The sequence below is a fragment of the Suricata suricatta genome, chromosome 7, assembly GCF_006229205.1.
Source record: "Suricata suricatta isolate VVHF042 chromosome 7, meerkat_22Aug2017_6uvM2_HiC, whole genome shotgun sequence".
NCBI lineage: Eukaryota > Metazoa > Chordata > Mammalia > Carnivora > Herpestidae > Suricata > Suricata suricatta.
In genome coordinates, this window is record NC_043706.1 from 31,653,130 (window position 1) to 31,663,708 (window position 10,579).

The 10,579-nt window shown below is 53.5% G+C and overlaps 1 long non-coding RNA gene across 9 annotated transcripts; it reads right to left on the reverse strand.

Moving 5' to 3' along the window:
• Positions 1-1,329: 1,329 nt before the first annotated feature.
• On the reverse strand, positions 1,330-10,126 carry LOC115296315. 9 transcript variants are annotated; one of them, XR_003910835.1, is made up of 9 exons: positions 9,929-10,126; positions 8,587-8,760; positions 5,349-5,550; positions 4,647-5,036; positions 3,612-3,720; positions 3,321-3,509; positions 2,978-3,103; positions 2,079-2,126; positions 1,330-1,959 (listed from the first exon to the last, which is right to left on the reverse strand). It is a non-coding gene; the product is annotated as an uncharacterized LOC115296315 (long non-coding RNA). The 9 variants fall into 9 exon arrangements; XR_003910834.1 differs by having other exon boundaries at positions 1,330-2,126; positions 4,647-5,005; XR_003910841.1 differs by having other exon boundaries at positions 1,330-2,126; positions 3,321-3,447.
• Between the last annotated feature and the right edge of the window lie 453 nt (positions 10,127-10,579).

Below are 10,579 nucleotides of genomic sequence, written 5' to 3' on the forward strand. Positions count from 1 at the left end.
GGGCGGTGGATAGGGGAGCTCTGGTCCAGTGCTCTTTGCATTAATTAGGCTTGCTTCCTACCCTGCCTTGCCTCAAGCCCAGCAGTGTCTCCAATTGGGTGCTGAGCAGTAGCAGAGCCACCCCTCCAGGCAGGGATGGGTGCTATGGGGACCTAGTTCACCCAGTCCCAGGCTGTCCCTAGGTTTTAGACCCCAGGGTGTCTGGGAAGGGAGTCTAAAACCTAGGAACGGAGAAGCCTGGGGTGCAGAGAGGCACAAAATAACAAGATGTGTGTCCACTCACTCAGTGTTTACCACTCACCTCCCAGGTTCTGTAAGAGCACCATCCCTGTCCTTAGGAGCCCCAGAGATGGGGACTGGGTAGGCTGGGTGGCGCAGAGGCCCTGAGTGAGAGTGGAGAGAGCATAAGGGCCTGCAGGAGCCAGAGGTCAGGGCCTGGGCTGAGGGTCCACCCCGGCCTGGAGCTGTTATTTTGGGGAGATTGCCCTTCCCAGCTGGAGCCAAAGAGATAGGGAATGGGGAGGAAGAAAGCAGAGCCTTGAAAAGGAGTTTTTGAAAAAAGAGTACAGGGAGTAAATCTGCAAAATGATATCCAGACTCAGATTAGTATCCTCCCCAGTCCCCCCAAGAGCACATTGCACCCGCTTTCCCCTGCTTTTGTCTGAGCTGTGCTCTCTAAAAAAAGAGCCTTCAGATGGTTCTTTCCACTCTGTGAACAAACATGCATCTAACCACACACGCCCCTCCTCTAGGGATCCTTTCTTGATCCCCCCCAACCACCTTGCCTTTTCCCACTCCCAGTCCCACCCCCCACCTGGGGATTGGGCCAGATGTCCCTCCCGAGGGCTCCCCACACACCCCTTGCATTAGAATGGCTTCTGTGCCTTAGTCATCCAAGCAGTCTCTTCCAGTATCTAGCACCTGCAGGCATAGATCAGGAGCTCCGAAATCAGCTGCTGAGTCAACGGGTGGGCTGCAGCAAGTGGTCCTCACACTGCCTTGCTGTGTGACCTTGCACAGATCAGTTTGCCTCTCTGGGGTCGGACCGAGCTACCATTTTCCAAATGTTTTCGAAATGCATTTAACATCAGGATGCAAGACATACACTATGAATATTTATAAAACCTAAAACTGAGACAAAATTTTGTTAACTGATGTTTCTCTCTCTTTTTAAAAAAAATTTAATGTTTATTTTTGAAGGAGAGAGACAGAGTGTGAGCGGTGGAGGGGCAGAGAGAGGGAGACACAGAATCCAAAGCAGGCTCCAGGCTCTGAGCTGTCAGCACAGATGTGGGGCTCGAACTCACAAGCCATGAGATCATGACCTGAGCCGAAGTTGGACATCCAACCAACTGAGCTACCCAGGCGCCCTCTGTTTTGTGTTCTTTTTCCTTCCCCCCAACTCCCCGCCCGCCAAAAGGCTGGTTCTCCCATTCATGGGTGGCAATGTACTGTTGGAAAATACTGCCAAAGATGGTCCCAGGTGTCTCTGCTGCTCACTGCTCCTGCACAGCTTCCTCCAAAGACTTTTCTGATGTCTCCAACAAAGTCATGGATTCTGCCACTTGCCACCCCCATATTTATGCCACTGACCATCTTCTGCACCCTACCTTGTGCTGGCCTGAGACGTCCACCACAGCCTGTGGGCTGGTGCTGTGCGCCTCAGCATCAGGGATGAGGCTTGAGGAAGGCGAGGCTTGAGGAAGGTATGGCCTGGTCCCCCGCTGTCTGGGACAGATATTGCCAGGCTGTGTCCCAACGCCTTGGGGCAGCATACATCAGCCTCAACCAGGCTCTTAGCACACAGTGGAGGGAATTCAATCCCAGCCCCAAGCCCTTCTGCCTGGTTGGGCACCTGAAGAGACCTTGGAAAACTCCAGCAGAGGCACTTCCTGGAGATCTCCTCCACCCTCCTATGCTCTGGTCTTACAGGGACTCCAGCATCTGCCTTCCGGACCCCTTCAAAAGGGAAAGGAGGTGCAGTTAGAAATTACACTGGATGACCGGCATAAACCAGAAGTCTGGGCCAACCAGGATGAGTGTGACCCTGGGGGGTGGGGGCACCCAACCCTCCTCACCTTCCCAGCTCAGAAGCAGGCACATGGCTGGCTCTTCTTTGCTTGAGCCTGAGGAGGTGGGTAGATGCTACTCTTTTTATTTTTATTTTTTTAACATTTATTTATTTTTGTAAGACAGAGCATGAGTAGGGGAGGGCCAGAGAAGGGGGGAGACACAGAATTGGAAGCAGGCTCCAGGCTCCGAGCTGTCAGCACAGAGCCCTACACAGGGCTTGAACCCACGAAATGTGAGATCATGACCTGGGCCAAAGTCAAACGCTCAACCGACTGAGCCACCCAGGCTCCCCTAGATGCTGCTCTTTAACCTCAGCCTCGCTGTGGCGGATATTGCTCTCTGATGTAATCCCAGGTGTGACCCCGTTGACCACTGTCCCCCCTCCCTTACTGCTGACCAAGCCCAGGAGTTGGGGGTAGTTTTAAAGAGCCAGCGCCGCAGGCACACAATGATTGGTGGAGGGGTGGCCATGTGACCCAGTCCTGGCCAATGAGATGAGAGGGGACGCTTGCTGGAGCTCCAAGCAAGGGTTCTCCTGACCCGGAAGCTGCCAGGGCAGAGCACCTGTGCCCCTCAATCGGCCTTTGGCTGTATAGGTGGGAGGGTGAGAGCCCAGGGCTTTATAAGCATGGCTGACCCCGGGGGGGTTGGACGGAACAGGATGATGGAAGGAGCCTGGCTCTTGGCGACATGAATCCTGAGTTGACTGAGTGACGTTAGTCCATTTAGTATGAATTTGTTCTAGGAAGGCAAGTGTGGTAGATCCTGTTTGATGCTGCCTGCCCAACATCCATCACCCACTCCTCCACCAAGAGCCCTCAGTCTTTTCCTTGAGGAACCAGCCTCTTTGCCTCTCTGAGCATGTGCCTGTGTGTAGGAGTCCCCGCTACAAACACACACACACCATCGATTCGGATCCCGCCAGGGCCCAGCAGCGGTTTCTTCTTCCTGGTCACTATGATTGGTCCAGGGTGAGCATGTGACCAAGCGGGATCCGCAAAACACACAGCTAAGGGGCTTCTGCTGGGACCTGAGGGAAAGAGAAGCCCAGGGACTTCTAGGGTCTAAAGCTATTGACAGCCATCGTGCCATTTGGGAAGAACATGATGGGGAGAGAAAGCCTAAGCTGTGGCAATGACAAATGGGCATCCCACAGTCAGTCCTTGGATGTCCCAGTGCAGGCAGCCAAAAGATGTTTAACCACAGGCTTGGCGGGGGTGGGGGTAGGGAGAGTCCTGATGTGTCACCTTAGCCGGTTCCCAAAGTGTAAATACTCCTCCCGCGGCTGATTCAAGCTTCCAAGAAGTCGTTCTCAGTTATGCTCCAGCTCCCATCAAGATTATGTAACTGTCTGCTGTGTCTTCATTCATTGAACTGCGAGGGTAACTGTGGTTTCGTTGGGCTTCGTTCTGCCGCTTTGGGGTTCTGGGGGGAGGCTGTGAACACAGTCGAAGCTCCTCTACAGGCTAACCAGAGGCTCTGCCTCCCCCGCCCCGCCCCCCGCCCATGCCTCCACTCACCCCCAGAACCTAGCTCACCTTTGAGCTTGGGCTGGGACAAAAGGCAGGAAAAGCCAGGCCTTCAAGCAGCTTCTGCTCTCTGCCTCCACTGCCTGGGACCTGGCCGCCCGTGCTGTGTTTCAGTTTGCTGTGGGCAGGGCAAGCATTGGCAGAAAGGATGCAGAGTAGAATATCAAGCAGTTACCCTGTCACAAGGGACAAAAACAGCACCCCCCCTCCCTGGGCCGTGGAGAGGATTAAATGGCATCAGGCATCAGATACTCAGGACCGACCTTCCCATGTGTGGTGCTGCGTTCATGGTGCCCCATTCCCGCTGGCCTAGTTATCCGCACCTTCCCCAAATCTACCTTGATCTTCCTGAAGCTTCTTCACCTCATTAAATGGCAGTGCCATCCTCCCAAGTCAGACCCAACCCTTGGAGTTGTCCCTCCCTCCTCTCATCCACCCCACAACCAGTCCGTCACCTAGCTGCCAAGCTCCACCTCACGATGCCAGCCAGGACTGTCTGCTTCTCACCATCTCACTGCTTCTCCTCTGGTTTGGCTGTTCCTTGTCTCTCCTGGAGGCGTGCAAATAGTCTGACCTCTCTACTGCTGCCCTACCCTGGACTCAACACGGCAGCCAGAGTGATCTGTTCAAGCCCAGGTCAAGGCCATTCCTCTCCTCCACTCGGCCCCCACACAGAAGTTCTTGTCTTCACTCAAAGTCAAAGTCCTCCTGAGGGCCCACAGGGCCCTAAGGGTCTGCTCCATAGCACCCCTGGCTGTTCCTCAACCACACCAGCCACACTCTGCCCCTGGGCTTTTGAGGATCTGCTCCTGTCTGGAATATTCTCCTCCCAGACTCCCCTATGGCTGGTCCTTTCAGGTCACCTTCTCAGGTAGGGGGCCCCTGCCTCCCTAGTCAAGCCATCTCTGTCTCTGCTTCACCCTACTTTGCCTCCCCCAGCACTGCCCGCTGTCCTTTCCTCTCTGTGTTTGACAAATCATCAGCTCGGTGTGCATCTCTCCCCCACTCATGGGGGGGGGGGGGCAGGGCCACCAAGTAACTCACCTGGCCGAGATGACGTGTTCCTGCCTGCCTTGGAAGGGTCTGGCTGGGGGCACTGTTGTCATCCTTGCTCAATTCCCAGTGCCCGCCCAGATCCGAGCCTGGTAGGGGGATGGGGGGAGTGCGGCACACACATGGACTAGCTACATGGAACTCTTAGAGTACATTTCGGCAGTTGCTGCGAAGTGAGTTCATGTCTGGGGTGGGCCCTCCGTGTGCCGGATGCTGCATGTGGTGTGGCGGCTCCTGAGAAGTAGGGAGGAAAGCATGGCCCCTGTGATCAGGACCATCACTCTGCACTGTGTGTCTCACGTCCCGGAGCCGAGGATGAGCTGGCAGATCACGTGCCAGAGGAGTGGTCCCTGTATGGGGGCACATGGAGGATGCAGGGCCCTGTGGGCAAGGGAAGCCAAGTGGGGGCTGATTGTACTTCTTACACTTTCTTCAAACTCAAACACATCTCCTTATCCCTGTCTCTGCCTCTGCTGTCCCTGTTTATGTCTTTATAATCTCCCCTCTGGAACATTCCAGCATCCTCCCAGGCACCCAGCATATCCCTTTAAATCAATTATTCTTGCTGTTGCTAGAGCCCTGTTTATGAAATGCAAAGCCTCTTAGGCCTTTAGGTTTATGATTCTTGGTCTGAGAATGGTGTCCCGGCTCCTTCCAAGTGTACAGTGTCTTCTAGGACGGGCCCCTTCTTACCTCTCTGGCTTCATCACTGGCTTCTCCTGGCTTGCTCCTTCGACTCTGGTAATACGGAACCGCTTATAGCTTCCTACAGTCATGGTGATGTTAGACTTCTCTGTAGTTTGCCACCTCCCTTTTTTAGCTGGGCCCCACTGGTCTTTTTAATTAATTTTTTCCTCTACTCATCTTTTAAAACTCAGCCATAGGGTCATCTGGGCTGCGGGCGGGGAAACAGTGACCAAAAAAAAGGCATGAAGGAACTTTCTGAGGTGATGAAAATGTTCAATATCTTGGCTGGAATGGTGGTTACATAAATATGCATATATGTCAAAATTCATTGAGCTGTTCGCTTAAGACGGGTACATTTTATCATTTACAAATTATTCCCCAATAAAGTAAATTTAAACAAAAGCTCAGCCCAGTGCCATTACCTCCAGGAAGTCCTCCTACGTGCCCAAGGCTGGGCCTGTGCCTCTCGGTCGGCTCTGGGAGGACCCTGGACCACCTCTGCCTCATCACTCACCACCCTGGATTATACATATGGGACTGTGTTCCTCTCCTGTGGTCTGCAGCCCATTCCCCTGGGGCCACCAGCCCCTGGCGTGGTGCCAGGCACATCCTAGGCACCTTGGTAGGGATGTCCAGGGAGAGTGAGCACAGCTCGAGCTCGCCCCCTTTCTCTAGGGCTGTGGGTGACTGGAGTATCTGGAGTCAGACAGATCAGGGTCTAAATCCCAGCTCCACCGCTAGCTGTGTGACCCCCAGGCAACTCGAGGGAGGTGGGAACGATGGAACACACCTGACAGACAGGTGTGGGGCTTGCAAGGTGCAGAGAAGGCTCCCTTGAAACGCTATCCATCTCTTGGGGCCAAGCCCTGCTCTCAGGGCTTTTCTTGCACTAATGTCAGCCTCACCCAGCATGTTATCCCCATTGTATGGGTGAGGAAACGGAAACACAGGGTAGATCACAACCTTGCCCAGAGCTGAGTCAGGTGGGGGGAGGGGCGGGGAGGGGCGGTCTGGCTCCAGCTGGTGCACCGGACCGCCCCACTGGGGCTGATGAGTGCCAGTGGCCGTTTGTATTACGTTGCCATTTCTCCCTCCTCTGCTCCCCTGGTGCTCCTTGTCTTTAACCGTGTCCCAGAACCATCTCCCGTCTTTAAGGTCATGGTCACAGCTAACGGGAAGCTTGCAAAGGCAAGCTTTTCTCATTCCCCACAGAGTTTCTGGATGGAAAACAGGCCGGGCCCCATCACCAGGAAAACGCCTGCGTTGTGTTGACAGGAGCCAGGCGGATTAACCACGCAGACGGCTCAGCTCAATTCACAAACATTTAGCCAACACCCGTGATGTGCCAGGCAATAGGCTGGCACCAGGGTGCAGGGGAGAGCTAGGAAGATGGAGGGGGGCCAGGCGCACCCTGGCTGGGAGAGGCAGAGGACTGAAGGCCAGGTAAGAGAGCTGTGGCAGCCCCCCACCCCACCCCAGCGGCCAGGTTTCTTGGTTTAACCCCCCATCTGGCCTAGGCTTTGGGGGAGTCTGACTCTAGAAGCCATTGTCTCCCACTAAGGAATCCCAGCACCTGCTTTCCCAAACTCCCTTGCAGCAGGGGCACAGGCCTGTGACCCACATTCTACCAAGCAGCAGCGACGACAGGAGAGCAAACTGTTGCTGAGAGGGTGGCTGCCGGCGTGTCCGATCCCAGGGTCTGCGGTGGGCAAGATGGCGTATCTGGTCTGCTGTGACAGCAGCGGGGTCCCTGGAATCCAATTCTACAGGAATTTTGGATGATATGCTATTCCTTGGATAGCTGCCAAACCTACTGTTTGGCCCTCCCAGTGACTGTGACTTACCTCATGGCCCATGACAAAGTTGCTTTCTGCTTAAACTATTTGGAGGTATCTGTGGGTGGTAACTAAGAAGCTGGGTTGATACGTTCAGTCCCTATGGCTCATATCACCCGACCACCTTACACAGAATCACTGCTCAAAACACATGGGGAGCTGGAGATCTCATGGCCCCGGGACTGATGAGGGAGGAAGAGATGGGAGAAGAGATGTGTGGGCACGGCGGGCTGGCTCATTCAGCATCCATTCCTACGCTGTGCTGTGCTCTCCCTTCTGCACTGGGAGGCCGGGAAGCTACAAGCTACATTTTCCAGATGCCTTTGGGTTTCAGATATGATCAGGATCCTGCCATTCGATGTACTACCATGAGACTTTGATTTGGAACTAAGGTGTTTTTTTTCTTTTAATATTCATTTATTTTTGAGAGAGCGAGCAAGCACAAGCAGGGGAGCGGCAGAGAGAGAGAGGGAGACACAGAATCCGAAGCAGGTTCTAGGCTTTGAGCTGTCAGCACAGAGCCCAATGCGGGGCTCTGCTAGTTTAAGCAGAAAGGGATTTATTATCCACTCATTGACAGAACTGTCTAGAAGAACTTGCAGGAGGGTTCTGCTTACTGAAGGAAAAATGAGGCCAGGGGGAAAAAGTGGGTCTGATGGACAATGTGGTCCTGGGAGCGGCCACACCCCCAGCTTCCCCCAGCCCCAGCCCCCTCTCTGCCCTGACCCCCTACGGGCGATGGCTCAGGGGACCCAAAAGCCCTCCAGGGGACCCTCTGGAGCAGTGGGGTTTGCTGGCTTTCAGTGGCAGCAAAGTGGAGCTCCTGCCGAATCACATGGTGCCTATGGGAGTTACCAACAAGAGGAAATCTGTTTGGGGGATTTACCCATTTGTGAGCTTTTAAAGAGCATGCAACCAGGTGCCTAGATTGTCACTTTGACTAATTTTTCCTGCAGGGGCTGTGCAGGGCCAACAAACGCACACAGAGAGTATGTAGACAGCATAAATTCTGTATCTTAACTGGCGTGCACACACTCACACGTACGTTTTACCCCTTCCCCAACCCATCTTCGCCCCCCCCCCCCCAAGGAGTATATTCTGGAAGCAAAATAGAAAATAACAGGGATGGTAGGATTGAAAATATCCATTTTCACCCACACTTCAGAAACTGACATGGAAACATTACAGTCTGGATGAAACTCTAGAACAATAAACTTCAAACTGTTTCAAAAAGTAAATATTGCACAGGACCCACACATCCCTGCACTTAACTTACTTCAACTAGGCTTTGAGGAAACTTACTGGCCACTGCTTGCCACGTCCTCTGATATATTCTACTTGGCTTTGTTTGTTTGGTTGATTGGTTGGTAATGCTGGCCATGGGCCATGAAATTGATTTCACTACTCACCAGTGGGTCCGTCTTGCTATTTGAAGGTCATCATCTTCGGCATCTCTCCCTGACTCTTGGGTTTTATAAAGGTGAGCAGGAGACGCCAAATGCCCTGTGTGCTTGGTGGAGACACGAAGGCAGAGAACAGATGCCAGCCTTCAGAGGATGAGGTGATGAGACAGGGCATGGCTCCTAAGAGGAGACAAGGGGCTCTCACAAAGCATTCCACAGAAGAGGACTCCTGGCCAGGGCCTGCCTCAGGGAGCCTGGGGACTGGTAATTCGGCTGCCAGCCTGGAGGCCACAACTTTGTGGTCATGGAAATGTGGAGGGGCACCTGGGTGGCTCATGGGGTTAAGTGTCCTACTTTGGCTCAGGTCATGATCTCGTGGTTTGTGGGTTCGAGCCCCGCACCCAGCTCTGTGCTGACAGCTCAGAGCCTGGAGCCTGCTGCAGATTCTGTGTGTGTCTCTCTCTGCCCCTCCCCCACTCACACTCTGTCTTTCTCTCTCTAAAAAATAAACAAACATTAAATTTTTTTAAAAGATCACTTAAGAAGTGTGGGGAATTTCCCAAGGCAGGGAGGAAGAACTTCCTTCCCTCCCACCCCTTCTATATCCTGTCTTCCCTACTCCCGTCCCCTCTCTCTCTTCCTCTCTAACGCCCTTTCTTCCTGCAAGGCCTAGCTGGCCGGGCATCCCGTCTGGACCTCCCTCTTCCTTGGCTCATGGCCATGGCTGAAGCCCATCCTTGCTCCAGGCCTTGAGGTGCTGGTCCTTGCTGTCTCCATCAGCTCTTAAGTGTCCCTGGGGTGGCTGATGGCTGGGGGCCTGGGCCAGGGGCTAGAAGGTGGAGAGCCTCAGAGGCCTGTCCATTGGTGGCTGGCAACTCATAATGGGAGGCGGGGGAACTATCCAGATGTTGGTGTTCAATGCTTTCTACAGCACAGCCCGTCCCAAGCATGTAATATTCATTATATGACACCAACATTTGGCTTCAGCAATGGAAATGTCAACTTTAATTATTTTCAAGGAGTCTTGATGGCTCTGGGAATAAATCAATATAAGTAATGTTTTCATAAACTCTGAATCATGCTCCTAATAACATTATGTCTATAATTTTAATATTCAAAACAATTTTTCTTTGCATCTTAGCAATTAATTGTAGCCAAGCATTCATTTTTCTGTTTTCTATTGCTGTCACCTCAAGAGGCAGAAGCCAAGGGTGACACATTGGCACGGGGGGCATGTCTCTGATGCTGAGCCCATTCATAGTTCTACTGCCCAAAGGGCCAGGGTTGGTATAAGGTCTCTTCCCCCAGAAGACCATCCCCTTTCCTCTCACCCACTTAGTTTACTTACCCTTCTGGCCCACTGTCTCCAAGAAGCCTGCTCTGGCCACCACGCCTGGCAGGGATGGGTCCCCCCTCTACTCTGTAAGCGTGGGACCAGGGATGACAGGGGGAACTTGTCTGAGGTGCCATCTACCGGGTGCGTGACTCTGGACAGCCGACAGGTGGCAGCGGCAAGGGGTCATCTATCAGGCAGGGTTCTTGCAGGTCACAGAGAATGACACTGGTGGATATGAGCAAAAATGGAATTTATTAAAGGATACCAGGAAGCTCAAACTCCACAAGGGCCAGAGAACGCAGCCTGGAGCCAATCAGCCGGGAACAGCATCTGAAATTCGGCTGCAGAGCTGGCCCAGAGGATGCCACTCACACCCTAAGATCCTGACCCTTGCAGTTTGCACAGCGGAGAGGCAGGCCTGGATGCTGGGGAGATGCTGGATGCTCTTGGGAGAGCAGGTGCCTTTGGAAACTGGCTGTGGCCGGGCCACCACTGTCACAGGAATGGTGGACTCTCCCATTTGCAGCTTCGCACTTAAAGCCTAGGGAGGTGTTAGCCACTGGTGGGGCCCAAGGCTCTGCCCCACTGCCAAGTGGCAAAGGACTATGGAAAAGAGTATCTGATAGTTTGCATTTCTGCCAAAGTGAAGCAAACTTTCTGCTT